Source organism: Pinus tabuliformis, chromosome 7, assembly GCF_031772625.1.
Source record: "Pinus tabuliformis cultivar Carrire ecotype Pingquan chromosome 7, CPIR1, whole genome shotgun sequence".
In the NCBI taxonomy this organism is placed as follows: domain Eukaryota; kingdom Viridiplantae; phylum Streptophyta; class Pinopsida; order Pinales; family Pinaceae; genus Pinus; species Pinus tabuliformis.
This window is the reverse complement of record NC_142293.1, coordinates 1,354,852,226-1,354,877,928: the sequence shown is the minus strand read 5'-3', so window position 1 is coordinate 1,354,877,928 and position 25,703 is coordinate 1,354,852,226.

Below are 25,703 nucleotides of genomic sequence, written 5' to 3'. Positions count from 1 at the left end.
CCAGCCTTTTTGTGGCTCCCTTCATGAAGATACTTCCCAATGAGAAAGTTTATTAATTTCCTTTACCATATTCTTTTAAAATTATCAGTCATAAAATCCAAGCTTACTCATACCAGATTCTTATTACAACATTGGAATTAGTTATACCTGAGTTATATTATTGACATATAGGTTTTTTTAACTTTCATTGTTATCTTACAGGTACAACGTTCTATACTCTATTCATTGTATATTATTATCATTATTGATATCTATCATATCACTTGCTAGTGCCTAATTTTGTAAAAAGGATTCCAACCACTCACCCAAGATAACCCCAATTGCCACATATTTATACATATATTTTTTAATCATAAGTGTTCTATATCTCCATTCAAATTTGACCAAAACTATAATTAAATATGCTCAGACGGTTTCCTTGGGTATACCAAAATATCATATATTTCGCTTTATGTATTACAAGTTTTTGGTCCCTTTATTCTCTCTTCTGATTTCGATATACAATTTATTTTGTGTAAATTATCTATTTTTTTTTAACATTCAATGCACTTATTATTTTGAGTTTTTTACAATGTCACTGTAGCCTCCTTTCCTTTTCAGCTTGCTTCCCACACACAGATCGGATTACTCTTTTGTTAGGATTCAAAAGTTTATTTTTTCCATCAAGTATTTCCTTCATCCACTCTCTCACCAAGTTTCTTGGTCAACAACTTGTATATATGCAAGGAGGTAGTTTATACCAGTCAAGTCATTACTTCCAAATGTATCTAGTGTAACAATTAAATATTACTTGTAAACCTAGGCACCAATAATATCTTTTACCCATTTCTCATACTTGTCTCCTTCCTCGGCAATCTATACTAAATGTTTAGCATAAGACATCTTTATGAATATCAATCTTATGTATCAAAATAACTTCTTCTTTTTTTGCTAATTAAGAAAAGGGTCTCGTAGCTATTAACAGGTGATCATCATACAGATAATTCTATACTTTGTAGGGTAATTTCAAATACAACACCCTGCTTTCTCTCTTATGCATACCTATCTCATGTTTTATCATTGTTTAATAGTATACGAATTGATATTTTACTTCATTTACACATGTATACGTCTCCTGATTTTACTATGCATATACGTGATCATCGTTATAGCTCATAAACATCTCTCTCTACTCACTATCAAGTAGTCACGAGATATGATTTACTAATTAACATGTTTTACTAAATAAGTCTTCCAAACAAGCGTTTTCTCTCCGAGGTGCCCAACATATCAGTTCTTGTAGGTAAGAGTACCTCAACAATAATTCAATTAGTATTTTTATAACTTAGGTTACATAATGAAATTTATTTCAATTAATCAAGGCAAGGTTCTTTCACTTCTCTTTTACTTAGTTCTATAACATAGAAATTTATTTTGTTCCTCATCTAGTAAGTTGTTTTTAGCTGTAATCGGGCTTATAGGCCACAATATTGTAACATGTGGCTCTGATACCAATTGTAACATATCTCACCCAAAAAAAAATTATTTGGTTGATTTAAATGTAGAGTTAAAAAGGTAAATGCTATCTTATTACTTATAACTTCATTGTGTATTGTTGTTAGTAAATGGTGCATGCTTACAATATGAAAAAATTTTACTCCTTATTTTCCATAGCAGTAATGCATCTTTACATATTTATGGTTTCTCATTACTATGGGGTTCCTATGCTTGATTATGACAAACATTCAAATGTATTCTTATCTACTTTATCTATATATATATATATATATATATAGATATGCTTTCCCCTTTTATTTCATATTAAGTAATACATGAATTGTTAATCCTTTGGCATCAAGCCTCAACACTAGTCCTTGGTATTTATTATGGTTGGTTTCACACATTATATTATCGTTCAAACTATATAATCCTTGCGATCCAACATTCCACACTCTTCCATGTCAATCGTTACCAATCTTAATAGGTTGACATCTCTTTGTGAATTCTCTAGACTCACCAACGATAGGTTGTTATGGCCTGGAGAATTAACTCTACCTTGGAAAAAGAGAAATCAATTGATGGTCCATCTCTAGCATTTGGATCAATGGTATGGATAGGGTTCTATGATTATGGGAGTAACCGCTTTCCTCCCATGACTCCATTCTGCTTCTAGTTTCATTTTTCTCTCACATGAAGAGAGATTTGTAATAGGTTTTGGTTTCTTATGGATATTGGCACCCGAGTCACTTACGGCTAGATTTTTTTTACATCTCCACGTTTATTCTATCTCTCCTATATTGGTTTTTTGATAGGGTTTAAATTTAATTTTCTTTTCTTAATTTCCTTTTGTGCATTTGTGCATCTTGGGCAAGGCCACTTCAAATAGCTCTCAAATGAGTTGGATATCTAGGTGAAAAGGTTCCACCACACCTTCAATGGTATACAAAGCACTCTTGCAACTCCATTTTACTAGGCCTGGGTGGACTTGCCATAACTGTAATGGATTTGGGGTTTATTATTTCTCTTTTCTTTTTAGTGTTTGCAGGCTTAACCCAACTTGGTTAAGCTTTTGTTGCATACAAACAACCATTATTTGAGGCATCCATACAGCTTAGTCCATTTTCTCATGCGATTCAACAAGTTATCAATTGTTTAATGTATATCAAGTAATTGTTAGAGATTTCCTTACGAAAATATGTTGAGTAATTTGTTTTAGGATAGGGTTTCATCAAATTATTGTGTAAAAAATAATTACAATTATGGTCTCTTAGGTTGTCGTCCAATATTTTTTGTGAAAATTTTGTAAAAGATGAATATAAGAACAAACATATATATATCCATGTGTGTGTGTGTATGAGTTACAATTTGGTTTACAACTCGAGAGCTATTTACAGTGACTACTTTTCACATTTTTGCATTCCTTTCAGGTTGTCACCCTTCCGACTGAGTCGGGTTACCTCTACATGTATAAATATTTCACCTATTCATAATTTTCTCAAGTTACATTATTACTACCATGCATAAGGTTGTAATCCATTGTGGTTTCATCATTTCGCAAGTTAGGGTTTTCTACTTGTTCACCCTATTGTTGATTGGAGATTGCGGCATAGTGGCACAACTTCAAGGAGTTAAGTCTTTTTGAGATTAGCTTCTTATTATCATTTTCCTTCTTTCCCCCAAGGATTTCTTTAAAACTCATAAGGAAATGTTGTCACCTTACTGCAAACCCCTGCTTGTGTCATTATGCTTTATTTTCCTATATTAATAGCGTCTTTTACAACCTTAACCTTACAAGTTTCACCCTATTTATTAATCAGTTTTGAATGGGAAAATTGTAATTATTATTTCCTTAAGATTGAACCTAGAAACTGAACCTCAATCCTCGACGGTTTATGTACTAAATCACTGAATATTTTCTAGGCGTAAATTATTAATTAGTTTAATTTTTAATTCACCCTAGAGAACCTCTAGTTTTGAATAATGGTTTCAATATATTAACCTTTTTGTCTAGGGTTTTATTTCCAGTAATGAATCATTACTGATTGTTCTATTTATGTGACTATACTAAGTTCTTCTTATTTGGTTGTGTGCTTCTTATTTTAAAAATGGTATATAATTTCCTATTCCTTGCGACTTATAGTGAAATAATATCAATGGTTACAAAACTTCCTGTTACATTTTTCTTTCTAGACTATCAACACATTTGATGATTCTTTCTTATAGTTATACATGTTCCACCTCATGCATCTCCACTCCACATATATTTATATAATGGTCTGTTTTTATTTTTGTTGGAAGCATAAACTTAGAAAAGTTTTGTTTTTTCAGTCTTAGTTTGGTCTAGAGTAACCTGTGTGGGCTTGTAATCAGGTCTGCTTGCCCTCTCCAAACCCTTCTTTTGAGTTCATAATTATATCTGGGTTGTTGTTATTTGCCCAGAGCGATCGAGAGACTAATCTATCTCACCACAAGAAATTAATATTTCATTAGTCCCATTTCAGATTAGATCACAACAAACCTTTGCCTTCTGTAAAAGTCATAACATAACAATTACAGAAAACAACTTACACCTAGAAATAGACAAAAACATAAAACAAAATCATACACATAATACTTACATGTTTTAATCATTTTAATTTTCCATGAAAATCACAGGGGGAAGGATATTTCTCCACCCAACTAATGATTACAGTATCCACAACCAGAAATCCCCCCAAGCTAGTTTCACTTCTAGCGCAGTTTCTTAACAACGACCATATCAGGGCTAATCGAAGACATTCTTTGACCCATACCAAGTCTAGTCTAGAATTTCAACAGAGAACTCGGGATTTAGTTTTTGATTCCATTGGCCAACTAGCTCAAGAATCCCTTACTTGGTAGATTCTTGGCTCCCTCAACAACTTCCTCTCTAAGGGTAATAATCTTACAACTTTATTCTCCCCCCTTGGGCCTCCTCCAACAAGGCTCCAAGTTCACAAGGTTTCCTCATGATTTTTTCCTCTCACCCTCGTGGCTCCCTTTTCCCTAACTGAGATAATTTATCTCTAGGGAGAGGAATCTGGGTAGTTAACCACCTCTACCCATAACTGTCTCTTAATTTTCTGGCATGTGAAACTCTCTTTCAACATCTTTCCCCATCATAATTTTCATTGCTAACCATAAACAATACTTATTAATGAAATTTAGAAAGATAAACATTTATGTTTATTACTTATTCATATCATGCCTTTAGCATGGCCCACAGTTTGCCAAGTGACTTTAGAAAAAGTAAATTAAAATATTTACAATTCACGAAGGGTATTACATTTTCAAATCAAGAGATTTGATCGATATCAAAGTAAATTAAAATATTTGCAATTCACAAAGGTATTACATTTTCAAATCAAGAGATTTGATCCATATCAATGTTTCGTACATTTGTATATCATCAAGATGGATATGTGCTAGTTTTATCTAAAGTGGGATTGAAATATTGTATTTATGGTCAAAATTAAATATATAAATATATACTAAGCTCATATTGAAATATATTTATTAACATGGATATTTCAAACATTTTATTTGAGGCTCGCATTAAAATAATAATAAAAATTACACATTTTCATCTTAATGGAAAGTGAAAATATAAGTTTTTTATATTAATTACTTTAACTATAAATAAAGTTGATTTTAAATTATGTTATCTAATATGGATATTAAAATATTTTATTTATGATTGAGAATGATACATGTATGTATGTATGTATGTATGTATGTATGTATCAACTCCACTTTGAGCATGGAAGGAGTTACACATCTCCTCAAGTATACGATGCGTCTCTTGATACAATAATATCTAGAAATAAAATATAAATGAGATACATTTCTAAATTCTATATCTAAATTCAAAAAGTTGTATTTTATTTTAAGAAAAGTAGTTGCGATAGATTTCCAACAAAACTACAATGTTTATCACAAGCAAATTCAACTTTGTAATGAATCTTGTTTTTAAGTTTATCGGTTTATGCATTAATTACTTCTTTTATGATGTTTATGTTGTATTCTTTTTTCTTGATATAGTCAAAATGGATGGAATCTGCCCATGGTATCTTCCCATGGTATTTTCCTTCATTTATTGAGGGAAAACAATAAAATAAGGTTTATAGAGAGTCCATGAAGCTTATAAAAGGGGATAGGAGATAGGCATTTGGATCGCCCTAAGTTTTTATATATTATTGTCTGTTTGCTAAGAACATGGCGTGACTAGTTCTAGCTTGATCCCAGGATAAAAACCACGCAGTGACAAATTTTTGGTGGATCCATCCAAGATTCACAAGTGTGCTTCGGTGTCTTAGATTGATCACTGATGAGTAGTCATACATGTCATCAGAAAGGGCTTCAATATGACTTGTATGGGCATGTATCTTTGTTTTCAGTTATTAATATAAATAAAAGGTTTCATTTTAATATCCCTTTTGTGTTCAGTGTTTTTGATTGCAAGCATTTTAATTACAACATGAAAGTGTGCGAGATCTATTAAATAAATTGATGTTTGGGATCTTATAGTGGTATCAAAGTTGGTTTCTCTACGAGCTTGTGGGTTTATTGCATATCAACTTTGGGAAAGATTGAGGGTCTAAGAGAAACTGGTATTCAATGTATTCAATGGTCATCCATAATCACCCTATCTAGAATCTCAACAGTTTTGGTGGCTCTCTACAGCTACTCTAATTGACTTATCATTGTTAAATTTTATTCTGGGTTCAAGACACGAGATTAACATTTTTGTAGGTAATTTTGACAATCATGTTATAACTGAGGAAAAATTTATGAAAAGAATAAATAAAAGATATTTTATCCAAATTATTTTCAAGGGGTTGAATTTTTAGTTTTTGTTATGTTGGCCAAATTATAATTCAAGATTATATTTAAGTCCAAATTATTTTTTATAAGTGAAGAGCAAATATTCTAAAAAGGGTTAAGAACAAAACTTATAAGGGATAAATTACTAATTGGAATACAAGTTGACCAGATAATTATTTTAATCTTCCAAAGGCTTAATTATTATTTTGAAAGATGAAGCTAAGAGCCTTTTGATGACATTATTCACTTTTTTAATTGCAATAAATTTATCAATCATGGGGCTACTCAAATGTCAGAGAAGTTGATTTAGAGACTTGCATAGCGAATTGTGGTGAGATCAAAGAGTTGAGCACCTTGGTGGAGACAAATTTCATCATACAGAAGCTATGGGTTGAAAGCCATGCCAAGAGGCCATATTCATTAGCATCATGGTCAAATTTTTTGGTTGTGAGGGTTGCAAGGCCATGTAGCTATCGCGTTACAGGGCCAAGAGGCCACAATCATCAGCCTCAAGGGGCAGAGGTCAATTATTTGGGTGCCATAGTTTATAATGCTCGTTGGATCCCCCAAAGTCTCTAAATCCAAGTAATAATCATAGTAATTGTGGGGCCACTTTCCATAAATTTTTCCTCCCAACATTACCCACGATGCCATCCAGATATGAGTACTTCACAGTTTGATCTTGTTCGACATTCTTCCACCCAATGGGATGATTGGGTATGTCCACACGAAGCAAGAGATGAAGAGATGAAGTGGAAGTATGTCACGACTACCTGTTCGTATCTGAGATCAAAGTTTGTGAATTTGGCTCTTTGCAAGAAATCTTGAATACTAAATCGAAGAGGGAAACAAATTGGTCATTCTCGTTCTGGATTAGTGATTTTTTAGTGTATTTCAAACAAAAACAATGAGCCATTAAGCATGTCAAATATCGATCATTGTTGGGTAGCTGACAAACCAGTGGTAGAGGGCCTAGGATCTCTTGAACTTGGCAACCTAGATATGTGTAACAAGGGAGAAAATGAGAGCCAAGAGTAATATCAATTCTATATGCAACCAGTGAAGGTGCAAGCAGAAGGTCCTGAGGCCTATTTCGATGTTGAGGAGGTTTCCAAGCAGCGAGAAGCCAAGATCGACAAAATTGAGGGTGTCTGCATTAATGTTATCATCAACATTGTTATTGAGACTCTGAGACCGAGAAGGTCGATGCATTATTGTCATAATTGTTAAGAGGCCACAGGGTAATTCCTTTCTGCTATTGAGTTATTCATCAATGCATATCATTGGGGTTATTCAACCCACCAAAATGAAAGGTACAAGGTCGAATCCATTCATACACCAAGTTCCATAGGCCGATAGGCCATACTCTAATGCACAAAGTTTGATCTACATTACCTCGTGTATTTTACAATCTGCCATCGAAGAGTTAAAGGGGTGCCAACATAATGACACTGTGGTTGCAAGGGTTAAGAGGTGGCGTTCTAATACAGTGGTTTAGAGTAGTGATTCAAAGGGCCATCACGATAGTAGTGGTTTCGGGAGAGGGGCTAATCTCTTCGTACTTGGATCTGAATTGCAACGAACAAATCCAGTCGTATACCTTTGTAAGTTGGAGGAATTGGACACGTGTTTTTCTAGGGTAGGGGAGCTACAATGGAAGAAACTCAGTTGGGCTCCCAAGAAATTCATGCTTGTGCTGATACAACCTAAACTTTGGGAGTATCCTTGTGAAGTGGTCAGGCTCGCAATTTCCTCTTGTCTCAACATGATCATAGCTTTAGCATCGCCACTACCACCTTAAAATAATGATATCATGAGGGAGACATTACAACTGATAATAGAAACTCATCAAGGGTTAAACAACATCATGCTTCCTACCTTTCAATAAATGGCACAAAATTCTAGCGCTCATGGCAGATTTGATCTTTGGCACATACATTCTAAATTTGGAATGTGATGAGTTAATCTTTCAGTTGCTCCAAGAATTTTACACCAACATTACATCAACTCATCCAGACAATGTCAAAACAAGCATGCAAAAGGTTGTGTCCCTATTATTAGAAGGAGATGTTGACATCTGCAAGATACTAAGATCCAAATTATTAACCATTTGGAGGAAGGAACCACTGGTATCACCAGCTTCCTATGATCTAGTCGAGAAGTTTGTTAGGAAAAACATAAAATTGCTTAGAATGGTTTTGACCTAGAAGGAGCTGACAAGGATTGATGGAGGAAGCAAGAACAAAGGAAGTAAATCTTGCAGCAAGAATGAACTAAGAAGGAGAGGACTATGTTTTATCTGCAAGGGACCATGGGAACCTAACCATTCACACCCAGGTGATAGGAAGGAGGAAATAAGGATAGGACAAGAGGGGATTCCTTCATATCATAGGGGGTCTTCTATAGTTAGTTCCATTGATTTTCAAGAGAGCACCCATGGAAAATTTGAGCAGTTAAGTAAAGATGATTAGTAGCAGTGTGATGTTATTCACGGATATTTACAAGATGACAAGCATTCAAAAGTGCATGGAAAAGTAGAATCCTATAAGAAAGAGTCCACATATTTCTAAGGGGACATCCACAAAGAATTTGAATAGTCAAATGTAGATAGAAGTGCACCAGTTCATCGACGTTCGACAACTGGAGAAGATGAACAACATATTGTCTCCACAGGTGGAGACGGCAAATGGGAAGACATCTAGGAAGACCTGAATGAAGAACTAGTAGTAGTGAACTGACATGATGATCATGAACATAAAATGGATTATAACAAACATAGTCTGTAGGATGAGCCATTTCCAAAGATTTGGTTAAAGGTTCAATTTGGAGCTGTGATAGTTGAGCATCCAATGCAAATAGATGCAGAGAAATTCAACGGGGCACCAGAATTGCTAGTGGAGGACTTTCAAGAAAATATCATGCATTTCAAGATACATGTTATGATGTTGAAGCAGAGAGTCGGGATGGTCCGAGACAATGTCTTACAAGAGAACTTGGAAATTGAGGAGCTTATAGGGTTATGTGCCGAATCAGCGACCAAGTTGTGTAGTGTTGAGGAATGACTCAATTCCCTCACAAGGCAACAAGAGGAGTACAGTTGGGAGTTTTAGAGAAGCCCTCTACGAGTGTACATAGATAGGGCTTGCAACACTACCAACCCACCTTTATACATTAGGAAGAGCCGGGAAAAGTTCTCCAAATGGATCATGTTGGGCGATCAGGTGGAGTAGCATGAGTTGGGCATCGAACAACGTCAACATAGTAGATTTATTCCATGTGCAGGTATTCATGCATTAGATCCTTCCCATGGGATGGATTGGCGAGAGATTATAAGTTAGAACTCTATTGATGGGATGATTCTTAAGAGGATGCTCTTAGCCAAGGACATATTATAGCTTGGGCCCTAGGCATGAACAGTGAAGGAGGGCCAAGGTGGTATCATAACCCATAGGTCCAAAGACTTACGTGGCACTGGGATCCAGGTGGATCTATTGATGGAAGTATTGTTGGGAGAATTGTTTGGGATCCAACTATCAAAAGATTTGTTCATGTCCATTTAGTAGGGAAACATAGGGTAGCACAATGGTTTGTATGGGATCTTCATATTAGTATACAAATGTGCCTGCTATGGATAGATGTGGATTGATATGTGCCTGCTATGGATAGACATGGATTGATTGAGGTCAATCAATCATGGGGAAGGAGGATTTGTAATATTCCCTTTTCTTGATATGGTCAAAATGGATAGAATCTGCCCATGGTATTTACTGTGGTATTTTCCCATGGTATTTGCCCATGGTATTTGCCTTTGTTTTATTGAGCCGAGAGTTTTATTCTATAACAGAATGTGAAGGTGATGTGTAAGTATGTTTGTTCCTTTTCAAATAAAAATAAAATATTCTCGAAATAAAAAGAAATGTCAGCCATAATAATAATAAAAATACACTATGCATATTTAATTAGTTGTCCATATGGTAAAGTAATTAGAAGTAAAAAAAAAAAAAAAAAGTGAGTAATATTTTTAACACTTGATATCAATTTCATATATATCTATATATAAAAAATGTTAAGAAAAAATGTTTTAATTTTGTATAGAATAAAATATTTAATGTGGATTATGAATAAAATATTTTAATATATATTAATATTGACAAATATATATCAATAACAAAAAAACAAGTTCAATGCACATGTTATGTAACTTCCATGACATTTAAAAATACAATTTAAACAATAAAAAATTACACATTCTGTTTTGCACTTTAAAATAAATATGTACCTGAAAAAATTTGATCCCTAAGCTCATGTTAAATCCGTGGTTAAAATGAATCTATGCTTACATGTTATGTAACTTGCATGACATTTTAAAATACAATTTAAACAATAAAAAATTACACATTGTGTTTTGGACTCTACTTGAAAAAATTTAATCTCTATACTCATATTAAATCCGTGATTAAAATAAATCTATACTAATAATATCATCCAAAGAATAAGATATAAAAAACGAGGGCAATGAAATTTGTAGCAAGACGACACTGAACTTTGAAGAAGAGGACTAGCAAGACGACAATGAACTTTGAAGAAGAGGACAATGAAATTTGTACCAAGACGACAATGACCTTTGGAGAAGACGACAATGAAATTTGTAGCAAGATGGCAATGAAATTTGGTAGAACCATATTTCATGAAATTTTGTAAAACCATATTTCATGAAATTCGGTAAAACTCGTCTGATTTGGGGCCATATTTCATGACCAGCATGTCACCATGAATATTACACAGACACCGACTACTAGGCCGACGTCGACCATTCAGGTTAACGATTTCATTGAAACTAACCTTTCTTATGATTTACGTGTACTGGCATTTTCTACATGCTTTCATTGAAACTAACCTTTCTTATGATTTACGTGTACTGGCATTTTCTACAAGGCATGGAAGGCAAAAATTCTTATGGCTCAATTATTGCTTAATCCAACAAACATCAATTAATATCGTAGACTTTCATTTGAATTCCCTGTTACAAAATATTTAATATTTCATGGATGATGTAGTCCCTGTAGTCACTCCTCAGAGGCTTATATAAGCACGCCTCTCCTTTCAATCTTCATTTCATGGCTCCGTTTCCTTTGTTTCTTGTTTAAATTTGGTTTCTCTGTTTTGGTTCGGATGACCGCATATCATATTTGGATGACCACATATCATATTTGTAGCATGTGCCCATGGTTGGGGAAGTAAAATTTGTATCTTCTAAATTTGGTTTCTCTGGTTTGGATTGAACGACCATAGATCATATTTGTATCGTGTCAGTTCGAAATATTATATCAGTTCGAACTTTATTTTAGGGTTTTTATACCGGGTAGCATCTAATTTCTATATATATATTCAACACAACACTGAGAATCTATTAGAAATCTTCTATTGAAAATGTTTTAATTTATAAGTTAATCATATATAGAGAGCATTGGCGTCAAATTTTTTTAAATGCAAATAATTTTTTATATTTTGAATTTTAAAAGAATTTTGCACTTCAAAAGATTTGATCTTTCTTTATACTTGTTAGATCCATGATTAAGATGTGTCTATAATATTTACATTATAATGGATAGATTCATTTTTCATATTATTTATTTTTTTAAAGAAATATGTGAAAATTGTGTAAATTAGTTAATGATGTAATTAAAATAAAAATATCATAAAATATTCTTTAAAAAAAAAATTGAAATATAATGTGGTTTTTTTCGAAAAGAAAAATCCTAATTTTATTCATATTGTTGTAGATGCTACATTAGCATATGCAAAGACAATAATTTATGAACTATCTATGCTTTTCTACCTTTTTTTTTCCACTTTCCGCCAACTTCGAGTGTTGGGAGTGGATGTTACAGTGGACATTTCTGCCTCTTTGGTAGTAGTTGGGGATTCTTTGTTAGAATATGAACTTTTTGTTGAGTGTATTCGCTTGTTGCCACTGATTTCCTTCCTTGGGATGAGTTGCTCAATTTTCTGCTGTGGGTCGGTTGTCATTGGAACTAAAGCAGAGAAGTTATGGTTCTCATCATTTTGTGAGTTAAGTTGGGTGCCTTGTTCATTGAACTCTGAGATATTTCCTGGGTGTTCTGCTTCTTGGAATGTGGTGTTTGTGGTATTTTCTGCATTTCCTTCCTCTTCTGTATCATCTACCGGAGAGGCTGAAAACTGCCATCCTTTAAGCTTTGGTGGTTGTCTTCTTTTCCTATCTTTTTTATTTTGTGGGCAAGCACTTTGTAGATGACCAGTTTGATGACAAATGCGACATCTGAAGGCAGTGTTTTCATAATCAAGAGACTGGGACCATTGCTTTTCGTTGTGGAATAAAAGGATGCGGTCTAGTAATCGTTGACTAAGATCAACCTCCACGCAAATTCTGGCGAAAGTGTAGATATCCTTGGTAAGACGCTCACTTTAAGATTTGTTTGTACGCTCGCGATACCCACCAGTATTCGCCATATGCATGCCAGAGGTAAGCCATCTCCCGTGGCTTTATATGCCTTTCTGCCCTCAAAAAATATTTTCGAGAGGCTTGCAGTTCGTGATCAGAGGCAGCTCCCTCTTCTAGCCTATTGTGGCGGCTACAAGATTCCTCCCTTCTGCCTTTATTGTGTGCCAGATCTTTGGGGCGAATAAAAGCGCTGTCGCAACAACTAAGTATAGAAACCCTCGTCATCCCTTCGGTGATGATGGTAATGCAGGAGTTCGCCTCTAGTGGTGTCACCAAATTTTTGGGGCTTCTATTACCCATATACGGATCTGAAGAGCTTGGCTCCATGGGAGCCATTATACAACTTCGGATACCAGATCCCGTTTCAGGTTGGTGCATTTCGAGTGTGTAGAACCAAGAGTGTATTATTTTGCCTATTCCCTCGCCATCCAAGTATGAGTCGGATCCGTGGATAGATCTGACCACGATCGGCATCTGCGAGGAAGGATATCAAAATATGGGCAAAGAAACCTGTAGATCTCTGTCTCGGCATCTTGGATCCGTTGATAGATCAGTTTTAGGGCCCAAAAATACTTCAGCCAGAGGGTGATAGCTGCAGATCTTCTCAGCCCTAACATCCAAAGTGTAGCCAAAATTATCATCAGTGAGAGGTTTTATACATCGAGTACCAGATTCGCAAAGAATGGTAGAGTCGTAAGCCCTCGCCTCTCTGCATATGCCAGTTCTCACCATCGTCGTCTTTTTCCTCTCCTCCACAAAGCAACCTCTCCGAACTTTGGATATCTTCTCTGAAATATAAAGATGTGTTATTTAAAAAACATATATATATATATATATATGTGGGATCTCTTCTTGAATGGTTCATGAGGCACAATACTTGCTAAGGTTTTGCAAATGGGGTAGCAAGCTAAGTGGGCTTGATTGTGGGGAAAAATCCACAGTTAAGCGCGCTTGAGCCAGAGCCGGTCTGGGATGGGTAACCTCCCGGGAAGTCCTGGTTACCGGGTGAAAGCCCCGGAAGTGATGATTGACGCTATGTGATTCATTTCACTAGTTTCAATCCCACTTCTTCACCCCTGTGAGCATCACCCGATGCAATGAGTGCTAAGTGAACTATTCAAAAATCATGAGAAATTAGTCAGTTACGACTACGTCTCATGGAAATGGTCATACATGAATGACTTACTTAACGCAGTTGAATCCCAAAATGATATCTAATATATAAACAATGTTCAATAATAATTTTAATTAAGTATAAATTTAATAAAGTTAATCATATTGAAAAACTTTGTAAATTTTTTAATAATTATAATAATATTGTTAAATAATACAACTATATTCAATCATGGTGAAATTAGCTTAAATATGGTTAACCATGGTCACTATGCTTAACAGTGTTTTGTGAGTCATTATTGACAATAAATAATAATGTTCAAAAATTCACATTCCAATATCACAAATAAATATCAACGTCGAAATGTAAGAAACAAAAATATATTATGTAAATATATATTGTCAAAAGCTCATGAAATAGATTGTTTGAAATACTGAGAGGGGCTTGAATCAATATTTCACTTACAAATAGTTAAGTTTTCTTTTTTCAGAGCATTAATTATTTTCATCATCAGATTAAAAACATAAACCAATAGTGCACAACATAAAAACATGGTAAACAAAAAAAAAATAGGTGGAAACCATTCCGGAAGAAAAACCACCGAACTCTTCTCTAATAATTTTAATTCTATCATTATATTAATGCTTTAGCTCCAACTAAAAGGGAAACCCCAACTCCCTAGCAATCTAGACAAAGCCTTCTATTTTTATGAGGCAGCTCCAACTATTGAAAGGATGCTTCTACACCCTGTTTTACCAACACCCATTAGAAGGATGCTCCAATGCCATGCAATATCAAACTTCCCCTTGCACCACCCTACCGCCCTGAAGTGTTTTCAGGTTCCAACTTGAAGGTTACTTCAACCACTAGCCTAGCACCACCCGACTACCCTAAAAATGATAATAGAATAGATCACTATTGTGGGCTCCCGTATCAGGGACAATGACCCACTATACAATCAATAGACTACTGCAATGAATATCTTTGCAGTGATATGAAAATAAATTCCCAACAATGAAATCCTTACAATTATGCAGCCCTTACTTTAGAAGCTCAACTGTGATTTGTTGCAGATGAATAGACTCTTACTGTTGTTGTATAAGCATTTGAATCATACTGATGCAAAATAGTGACAATGATACACAAACAGATTAGAAACCCTGACCATTGCACAAGATGAGACTTCTAATCATGAAATAGTTACACTATGTTGTAAGTTGAGTAAGGCATTCTCAAATGTTGCAATAATGATATGACAACAAAGACAGTTAGTGAAAAATACACTGCTAAATATAACTCTTGAAGATGATGAAAGCCCTTATAACAGTCCTCAAAACATCAGAGATAACCAGATCTTGGACCAACCTCTATCCTTGTTTGCAAGTGATTTATGCTTAGAATTGTGCCATAGTACAAATAAATACAATATGAACAATAATTACTTTGGCTACAAGACCAAATAGAATCATACCTCTTGAGTCTTCCTGCAAATACCTTGGCAAATTAACATCCCAATTCAAAAGGGAATACCACTTTTATGTGCAGTGTGATGCATGATATGTCATATATGCTACGAAATAAGAAAGTGCCACTATATTGAAAATGATATTAACTCAGACAAATTACAGAAACACACACATAAAAATCAGAGACAAAATATTGGCGGAAAAAGGCTGAAGCCTCACGTATTCTCTCTCATTACACACTACAAAAATAATTGAATATAGTGTTACAAATAAATAGATGAGAGACAGTGTTCTCAAGATAGTGTGTGCTATCTTAGACACCTTTGGTTGAGATAATTTCTCACCAGACACACCAATATAGGAGTTACCTAAACTAACTCCTATCTTAGAGGAACAACCCAAGAGTTAGGCACAAATTCCTAACTTGGAATTTTTAATTAATTAATTTATTTTTGGATTTATTATTGTTTTATGATAGAGGCTAACATTCTCCCCTTCAATGATAAATCCAAAATAAGAATGAGGAACCATCTTCCAAGTTCTCATGTTGATCCTCAAAAACATTGCCTGAAAAAACCGCCAAAACTAGATGCTGGAAAAAACTCAAATCTGAAGAGAACATGAATCAGCTGCATGCCTGATTCATCTCTAAATGTTGCTTGACAACTCCATCATGTGCCAAGCTGTAAAAGGATCCAACTGTCCTTTGTTTGAAAACAGCATCCAGTGTCCACTGACACACTTTGATGAACACCCATTGGCGTGTTTGTTGATGATGATTGCCCACTGGCTGATGATGTTGAAAAACAACTCAATGTTGCTTTTGCTATGATGAAAGCTACTCACTGCTGCTTTATTGTTGGTCGCCCACTGACGAATTTACTGATGTTCGCTGTTGATGAAAAATGCCCATTGGCTGATGAAGATGCCCACTGGCTGCTTCGCTGATGTTGTCGAGACTTTCAGTCTGACAACCACTTGTCAATTTCATTGACATTTTCCCCCCTTTTTCAGCTGAAAGGAGAGACAATCTTCTCCAAAATATATTTTAACTCCCCCCCTTCAGGTGTAGGAGAGTTTCACTGTTGTACTCCCTCATTCAACTGCATGAGAGTACCATCATCTGTTCACTGTTGGCTGCACTATGTGTGATTGTAGTCGGTTGTAGAACTGAGACAAGCGTTTGACTGTGGATGACCATTCCCAAGGATCAATCCATTCATAATGTATCTTCAATCTGGCTGATTTGTGTTGGTTGCGACATTTTGCTGAGGAATGACTGGGCTTGCCACAATGGCAACACGGATGGAGATCAAAACACTGATCTTCCATATGACCGGCTCTTTGACAATGAGAGCATTTCGGTTGAACATGAACTTCAGGTTGCATGCAATTCGGTTTGACTACTACTTTCTCAGAACCTGCTGAGGTGAGTTGTTCAAGAAATCCTGCACTCACAAACTTAATTGGCTTGGAATAATCTGGGATATGTAAGTTGGTGTCATCAGTGACATATCCTAAGCCTCGTCTATTCTTGTTATTTTGAATTTCTTCCCAGGGCTTGATGAGGGGTTTGGAAGAAATTGGAATTTGATCATGAACAACTTTGACACTTGAAGTTGTTGGGATGAATGACTTATCATCTAGATGGTTCAAAGACTTGAAAGTATCACTCTTTTCTTGCAATTCATTCCTTTGAAGTTGAGACTCAAGTTGAAGAAACTCAATGGTTTCATGTGTTTGTTGTAGATGCCGTGAAATATCAGCAAGAGTTTCTTTGCTGATGTGCACCATGTCTTCATCACTGGAGATGATCAAACTGTGAAGAATGTTTAACAACTGAATATGCTGCGCCATCTGAACTTGCTCACTTGAAGTCAGGCTCTCTTGTCGTAGATGTCGTGCTTTGAGCTGTTTCACTTTACTTGAATGACAGGCTCGCTTGCTATGGGACTTGACTGGCACGCTCGCTTGATTTGTTGATCTCAACTTGCTTGATTGGTGTTAGAGTTGAACTTGTTGTGGTTGCTATGATGGTTGTTTCAAGGAGTTAAAACTCATGGACTCACTTGATTGTGCTTTAAAGGAAGGGTGTCGAACACTGTCGAAAATGCACACAAAAAGCTTACAATGATTTCAATGATTCACTACAATGACTCAATTCAAGACGTGGGTGTTGGTTTCAACCGAGAATGCACCCTTACAATTCAATGTGATTTGAGTTTGATTACAAGTTCAACAATGTTGATGTAGACTGTGCGCTGAAACGTTGAAGTTTACAGATTCATTAACTTGATTGTAGTGATGTAGACTTTGCTTTGAAATGCTGGAGTCTGCAGATTCATGAACTTGATTGTATTGAGTGAATTTGGTTGTTGAGGTAGAATGTCGATGTTGAAAACCTTGATGAGTTGTTGTATGTGTGGAGCTTAATTATCCTTCCTTGCAGCTATTTTGTTACAATTGTTGTGCTTGCTTGCATTGAACTTTATGTATTTTAAATGAGATCATTTATGTGTCAAAACTAGACACAAATCAAAAAACAACAACATGAAGCATGCACAATTAACAACACACTCTTCATGTACCTAAGATCCCCTTATTCAATTTCGGGTGGATCTAGGACACAATCACCACAAATAATATGATATCTTTATTAATTACTAAGTACAGCTGAAGCAATGATAATGCCAAGCTGACAACCCTTTGAAACAACTCGCCTTCAAAATCTGAATGGATAGTGACACGATCCCTCTCAAAGTAAAACAATACTTTGAATTACAACAACTTTCCTTATCACTCCAAATACAAAATAATACACTTATATCTCCACAAAATATTCTTCAAATTTACAAAATGTAATGCACCTTATCACTCCAAATACAAATAGAAACACTCCTTATTTTTTCAATTTCAAAGAGCGAAATACCAACCCTTCAACTCACAATGTCACCACTTTCATGCATATAAAAATGCATTTCCAATTTCATGTCAAGTAATTCCACTCTCACTCATTTACCTTTCTTCCATTAAAAAACAATTTTATGGATTTTATAAAATCACTTTATGAAAAAGTGAGTTTACGTTTCAAAATGCGAATATAAAAATTATAAAGCACAGCTCATGGTATGCTTATGCATGTAAATGATTGAGAGGTCAACTATGCACACTAAAAGTAATTCCTTTACCTTTTTAGAAAGGAGTATTAACTTCAGCGGCACCACCTCACTTCTGCTATACTTCTCTGGGCATGAAAAACAAAATGTTGGTACAACTTCAGCTTGGAGATGGGGATCCAGGGCTTACCAACACTGAGGCCTCTGTTAGAAATTAGGGTCCAACTGCAACGAATTTTACAAGCATATCTCATCTCTGATAGATGGAATTCGAGGGCAAAGCATAATCGAATCCTAGAACGACGACTCTTTTGTGGACTGTTGAATAGTCACTGCCTGACGGTTGTTAAGCAAATCGTTGGTGGTTCGGTGGAGATCCGCGCTGCAGCCGAACTATTATCCCCGTTGTGTTCCGTGTTCGAATCTCCGGACCGTCTTTAAACCATGCCTGCCACGCTCAGAAAGCGCTGCCTAGAGCCGGAGGTCCTGCCGGATTCCACTAACGTCCGGGAGTCCAAACGCTTCAATGGCATGGGCGAAGAAATGGATCTGTTTCGCCACTTTCATTTATGTCACTTCCAGAACTTGCAGTCAACACAAATGTGAGGAACCGGTACTTCTAAAAGCAGATATAATCACACTTAACTTGAAACTTGGATTTTGATTTATATTTATACCCCACACAGCATGTGTAATCTATTTTTCGTCCCCTAAGTCAAGCAGTTTGATCTTCTCTGCTATAAAAATCTTTCAAGATGAAGGAATAATAGCACAACCTTCTTACAGGAAGGAAACTTGGCCCATAATGATGAGAACTTAACCAGTCAACAGAAAGAAGGCATTCGACTCCCTCGTCTTCAAAACTCATGCTACTCGTAAGGAAAACATCCAGCAGTTAAAGGAGAAGCACAAATCAGTTAACCCTTTAAATATAATCCACACTCCTTTAAAAATTTGACATATAGAGCCAACAGCACAATGGCGTGTAGCCTAAATCAATACGCAGATATATATAAATCACACACAAATCAATACGCAGATGCGGGCTTGATACAGTGCTCCACTTCATATGCACGCCCTTCACCCTTATGCATTACAGCACTACTGACAATCGAGTCTTTGCATGCAGCAACTACCAAAAAATTTGGCGTATTGTCCCCCATTTGCTTGGCCCTCCACTCAGCGTACAGGTCCCTCCATACAGCTCTGATACCACATATTGAAAATGAGATTAACTCAGACAAATTACAGAAACACACACATAAAAATCAGAGACAAAATATTGGCGGAAAAAGGCTGAAGCCTCACGTATTCTCTCTCATTACACACTACAAAAATAATTGAATATAGTGTTACAAATAAATAGATGAGAGACAGTGTTCTCAAGATAGTGCGTGCTATCTTAGACACCTTTGGTTGAGATAATTTCTCACCAGACACACCAATATAGGAGTTACCTAAACTAACTCCTATCTTAGAGGAACAACCCAAGAGTTAGGCACAAATTCCTAACTTGGAATTTTTAATTAATTAATTTATTTTTGGATTTATTATTGTTTTATGAGAGAGGCTAACACACTATTGAAATTACATTGGTTTTAAATCTTCAAAAGTAGTGAGTTTATTCCATGTCACGTATATCCAACAGGAATAGGGTCGAAAGATTACACATAACTAATAATATCAAGCCTTTTATTGGACTGATATGCTTTTAATTTGATTGATATGATTATGTTTTAAGAGGCTATATTCATACCACTATAATCAACAAATAGACATAGATCATCCCTATAAATGTCTTAGAATTACCTCATTCAGTGGGGCGAATAGCCTTTAATTCGTTCCAAAGTAAGACTAACAAACCTTTTTAGAGATTAGGATGCACAAGATTTGCACTTTCATGCTAGTTTCGACACATGAAACATGTTTGACAAATGATTCCCTTGCTTTAGATCTCAATCTAGGTTATTTGTTTGTACAGGCATAAATAAATTGAACCCTTATGCACAGATTTATTGGCTTTGTTGGGTGTGTGCTATATTCATTCCACAACTAAACCCACGCACGTGGGGGTCAATAACCCCCCATGTTCATTGCACTAAGTGTAGTAGGGGGGTCATAGGGGGGGTTGCATCCCCCCCTGTCGAGGGGTTTAAGGGGGGCAGTAGCCCCCCTCTACAGGGTCTGAGGCAGCGCCCCATTGAAAAAAAAATTGGACCCTATATTAGGTGGGCAGACCTACCTATGGTTTTGTGTGTCGTTTTCACACATGGTTTTAGGCATGATGGTTTTCTTCCCATGGTATTTTGTAGATCCGGTCAAGAGAATTACGGTTATGTTCTGTTAGGATTCCAAGAAACTCTCCTAGGTTGTAGCTCGGAGATGCCTGGTAACATATAAATTCAACTATTGTTGCAATGGATGAATGGAAGGAATGATGCTTGTCCAAGCCAGATAACCACTTCTACTTTGTTTCACTCCAGACATCCGTGAACACCCCCAGACTACAAGGATTTAGACCACCAACTACTCACAGTTTAGAGATTGGGTGAATATGGAGAATACTGACCACACCAGCAGATGCACAAGACCATGTGATGGCCAGCTGCAACTAGTAAAGAAGTCTACAAATCTAACCTACTAATGCAAAGACAGAATGACAACTCTCCTGCATTAGAGAGAAAGAAACCTGGACCACCTATTCAATGATGCATACAAGATTTTAACACAGAGATAGGATGACAGCTATCTAATGCTAACATCAAGAGCTCAAGAACATAGCATATCAGGCACAACTTAGAACAGAGGAAAATGGAAAGTGAGCAGTTAACAACAAAAGAAGCTTGTATTAGCTGAAAATGAAGACGAGACGCTGCAAGTGACAAAATGTCTACAGTCTCCAGAAGTTGAACCTTACATCAAAATGCCAACCACCAACCCTGATTACATCTTGTTTCTGGGTATTTATAGGTTTCATTACAAAGGCATTTGGCCATTCTAGGTATGGAGGGGTCAGAATTGACCACCAACTGCATTTAACTGCCTCATGGAGTCCCTGATTGTGTTTGCTTGCTACAGTGGATGAATCCAATTTGCTCAGGTGCTATGTTGTCCTCTTAGGCAGTTGGAGTGCTCGTACCAGTGGAGTTCCATAACTGATAAATGCAGTCACAAGGTTGTGCTCTGTCCTTTTCTCCCTTGGCCATACTGTCTGTTAAACATGGTTGTTGGAAGTCTGACAACGACTGGTAATGGCAAGATGGTCATCTTCCTTCTTCGGGCAAAATGGAATGGTGAAGGACATGGAATGCATGGGCGTTAACGAGCGGGGGTGTATTGGTCGGGCGGTTTTGGTATTGATCGCACCGCTTTTGGGCATAAAGTGGTAAAAGGACAGGGGCATGCGATTCCACTCAGCGGTCGACACGTAGCAGTGGATGAGAGAGAAAAATTGCTCTCATCGCGCACTATCATTCGGGTGAGTTGTAGGCGCGATAAGTGCGAAGGCCATCAGATCTCAGCGGAGATGATCTAACGATGGGGATTTGAGGAGCAGGTCGCGTTTATCGGGTGCGACCGGGGCCGTTGGATCAGCGGGGTGATCAACGGTAGGGATGGAGCGCGATAAGTTACGAAAGTGCGAAGACATATGGGATGGTTTTATGGAGGATTTGGGCTTTGCGCTCAGGGCTAAGGCCAAAGGGGTTAATTTGTTGGGTTTTAGGAGAAAAAGAAAGGAATGGAGGTGGCGGAGAGGAAGCGGTGTGGAAGAAAAAGAAGGAATGACCAACTGTGAGCCTTCTTTTGGACACAGATCAACAAACCGTGCTTTCCTCTGACCTTAGAAAATCAGCATTGAATAGTAGAGCTAACATTGTCTCCTTCTGGGGATGATATCCTCCCTGTGAGGTCTCAAGAACCGTAGACCACTGCCTTCATACAAAAACAAGATCAGCAACAATTCCTAGTGTTCCATTGGGCATGGAGTCTAATTAAGCCTACATCAAAACTAGCAAAAAGAACATATTTACAATGTTGAGGCCTAGAGGCCTTAAACAACATAAATCTTCAAAAACCGCCCATTGACTGGGCCATCAAAAACTGTTTCTCCTTCCATGCTTTGCAGCATGAAAGTGTTGTTCCCCTGGATCTGAGAAATGACAAAGGGTCCAGTCCACAGAGCATCAAACTTCCCATGATTGCCCTTCTTTTCCTTCAGTGCATCCCATTTGAGCACCAAGTCTCCAATCTGAAAATTATCCACCTTTGCCTTTCTGTCAAAGGCTTCCTTGATTCTCTATTGATGTGCTGTAGACCTTTCAACCAACTGATCTCTGATTTGATGCACTTCTACCAAGTCACTAATTCTCCTTGCCATGTCATCTTCCTCATTTTGTTCTTCCTGCAAGAACTTTGCCACAGGGAGGGTTAATTGAATTGGGAATACGGCCTCAATGCCATATACCAGCTTGAATGGAGAATTCCCTATGGATTTCTTGGTGGTCACTCTATCAGCCCACAATGCATATTTTAGCTTGGAATCCCAGTTCCTTTTGTTGTCCTCCAACAGCTTTTTGATTATCCTTATCAGTTTCTTATTGGATGATTCTGCTAGACCATTACCTTGAGGGTAATAAGAGGTGGAATGAACTAGTTTAATGCCCATTGAGTCACACATGTCCACCAATTCTTTTGCCCTGAAGGCTGTTGCATTGTCTGAAATCAATTTGTGTGGACAGCTGAACCTGGTGAAAATATTTTCTGTTAAGAACTTCATGACTACATGGTGATCAGCTTTCCTAGTAGGGATGGCCTCAATCCATTTAGTGAAGTAGTCAGTGGCTACTAAGATCCATCTGTGCTGGCCACTGGAGTGTGGATTGATTTCACCTATGAAATCCAAACCCCATTGCTGAAAAGGACCACTGGCATGGATGGGCTTCAAGGGCAGAGACTTCAACTGTTGTTTTCCTTCAAACCTCTGGCACCTATCACAAGATTTAACAAATGAAAAGACATCAGAAAACAAAGTGGGCCAATAATACCCAGCTCTGAGGATCTTATGGGTTGTGGTCTTCCAATAGTGATGTCCTCCACAGATGCTGGAATGGAACTGATGCATGACCTCCATAGATTGTTCTTTGTCCAGACACCTTAAAAGGATTCCAGAGGGATCCCTCCAATACAGCAAGTTTTCATGAATGTAATACTTGGCTGCTCTGAGCTTAATAGTTCTGGCTTGGCTCGAACTTAGGCCTAGAGGCACTTCTAGCTTTAGTAAAAATTGAACTATTGTAGAGTATCATTCACAAGAAGCTAGACTTTCTGCCAACGACTGGTTCTGTCCCACTGTTGCTTCTTCTGTCTGTCCATCCTCTGAAATTGTGCTTATCAAATTCATGTCCAGCATCCTGCAATTTTCTTCAGCCATTAGCTTGGCGAGGCCTTGACCTTTGACCATCTTGGTGGGATTTAACTATATATTGAATTCAATAAGCTTTGCAATCCATTTTTCCCTTCTTCCATCAATGTCTGGCTGCGTTAGGACATCCTTTACTGAAGCAAAGGGCATGTATGCAATTACCTTGGAGTGTAGGATGTAGATTCTGAAAGCCTTCAGAGATTTGATAAGAGCGTAAGCCTGCTTGTCAATGATATCGTACCTTAGTTCAGCATCCCTTAAGCTGAAGAATGCCACTGGATGCTCTGAACCCTCTTCTTCTTTCTGCAATAAGACTGCTACAAGGGTATCGCCAGAGGCAAATGAAAAGATATGAAACTCCCTGCTATAGTTTAGGCTGATTAAAGTGGGAGCTTCCATAATGGCTCTCTTGATGGCTTCAAAAGATCTTCTTGCTGCATCAGTCTATTTGATCTCTGACCCCTTTTTTAGCATGGAGGTGATATGCTTTACCAATTCTATAAAATTAGGAATAAACCTCCTTACAAAATTTATTTTGCCCAGAAAGGATTGGATGTCCTTTTTTGATCTTGGGACAGACAAGGTCTGTATTTCTTTCATTCTTGCTGGATCAATTTTGACACCTGCAGCATAGACGATGTGTCCTAACAGCTTGCCCTCTTCCAAAGAAAAATGTGACTTCTTGGGATTCATTGATATTCCAAACCTTCTGCACTTCAGGAACACCTTCTTCAAATGCTGCAAATGATCTTGATGGATGCTGGAGTATACTGTTATATCATCCAGGTAGACAAGGAAAAATTTATCCTTCTCTACTACAAATGCTATGTCCATAGCTCTCTGAAAGGTGGCTCCAACATTCATCAGCCCAAAAGGCATCTTAAAGTACATGAAAGTGCCCCAAGGAGTGGTGAAAGTAGTCTTTTCTTGGTCATCTGGATGCACAGCAACCTGGTTATACCCTAAAAATCCATCCAGGAAAGACATGACTTTGGCTCCTGAGACTTTCTGCAGCAAATGCTCCATTTTGGGCAGAGGATAGTTGTCTTTCTTAGAGCATTTGTTTAAGTTTCTGAAATCAATGCACAGCCTGATTTCTCCACTTTTCTTCCTCACCACTACCAAGTTGGCCACCCATTTTGAATATCTTAGAGGGACTATGATTTTGGTAGCCAACAACTTCTTGATTTCTTTTCCAATCAAAGGAAGGAGCAGAGGATTTATGGGTCTCAGTTTCTGCTTGAAAAGAATGGTGTCTTTCTCCAAGGGGATCTTATGCTGGATGATATTTTTATCATAAGTTTTGAGGTCACTGTATTCCCAGGCAAAGACATCAGCAAATTGCTTCATCAAGGTGCAATATTCAAAACTCTGGGCTACAGACAAATGGGTGGATAGATTTATATACTTTGGATGATCTGGACTCCCTATGTTATGCTTGTGGACTGCAGACTGATCTTCTTTTTGGGCAACTTTATGAGGCACATCATTTTGGTCAAACAGCTTCTCTAAAGGCACTAACCCTTTAGGGATATGATTACTAGGCAACTGAACAATGTTGTCTTGGCCAATTTTGTTCTTTAGCAGGGGCTGGGGACATTCCTCCAAGGTTTCATTCTCTTGATCAATTTGCATTTTAGAGAATTCATCAATGACTTGCAAAAACCTATTCACCTCATCATCATCCTCAAAAACTTTCCAGTGTTGGACATTATCAGGCAAGGATGGTCTATACTTTATTTGAACTTCGTAAGCCAACCTAGGGGGCATGGGAGGGATA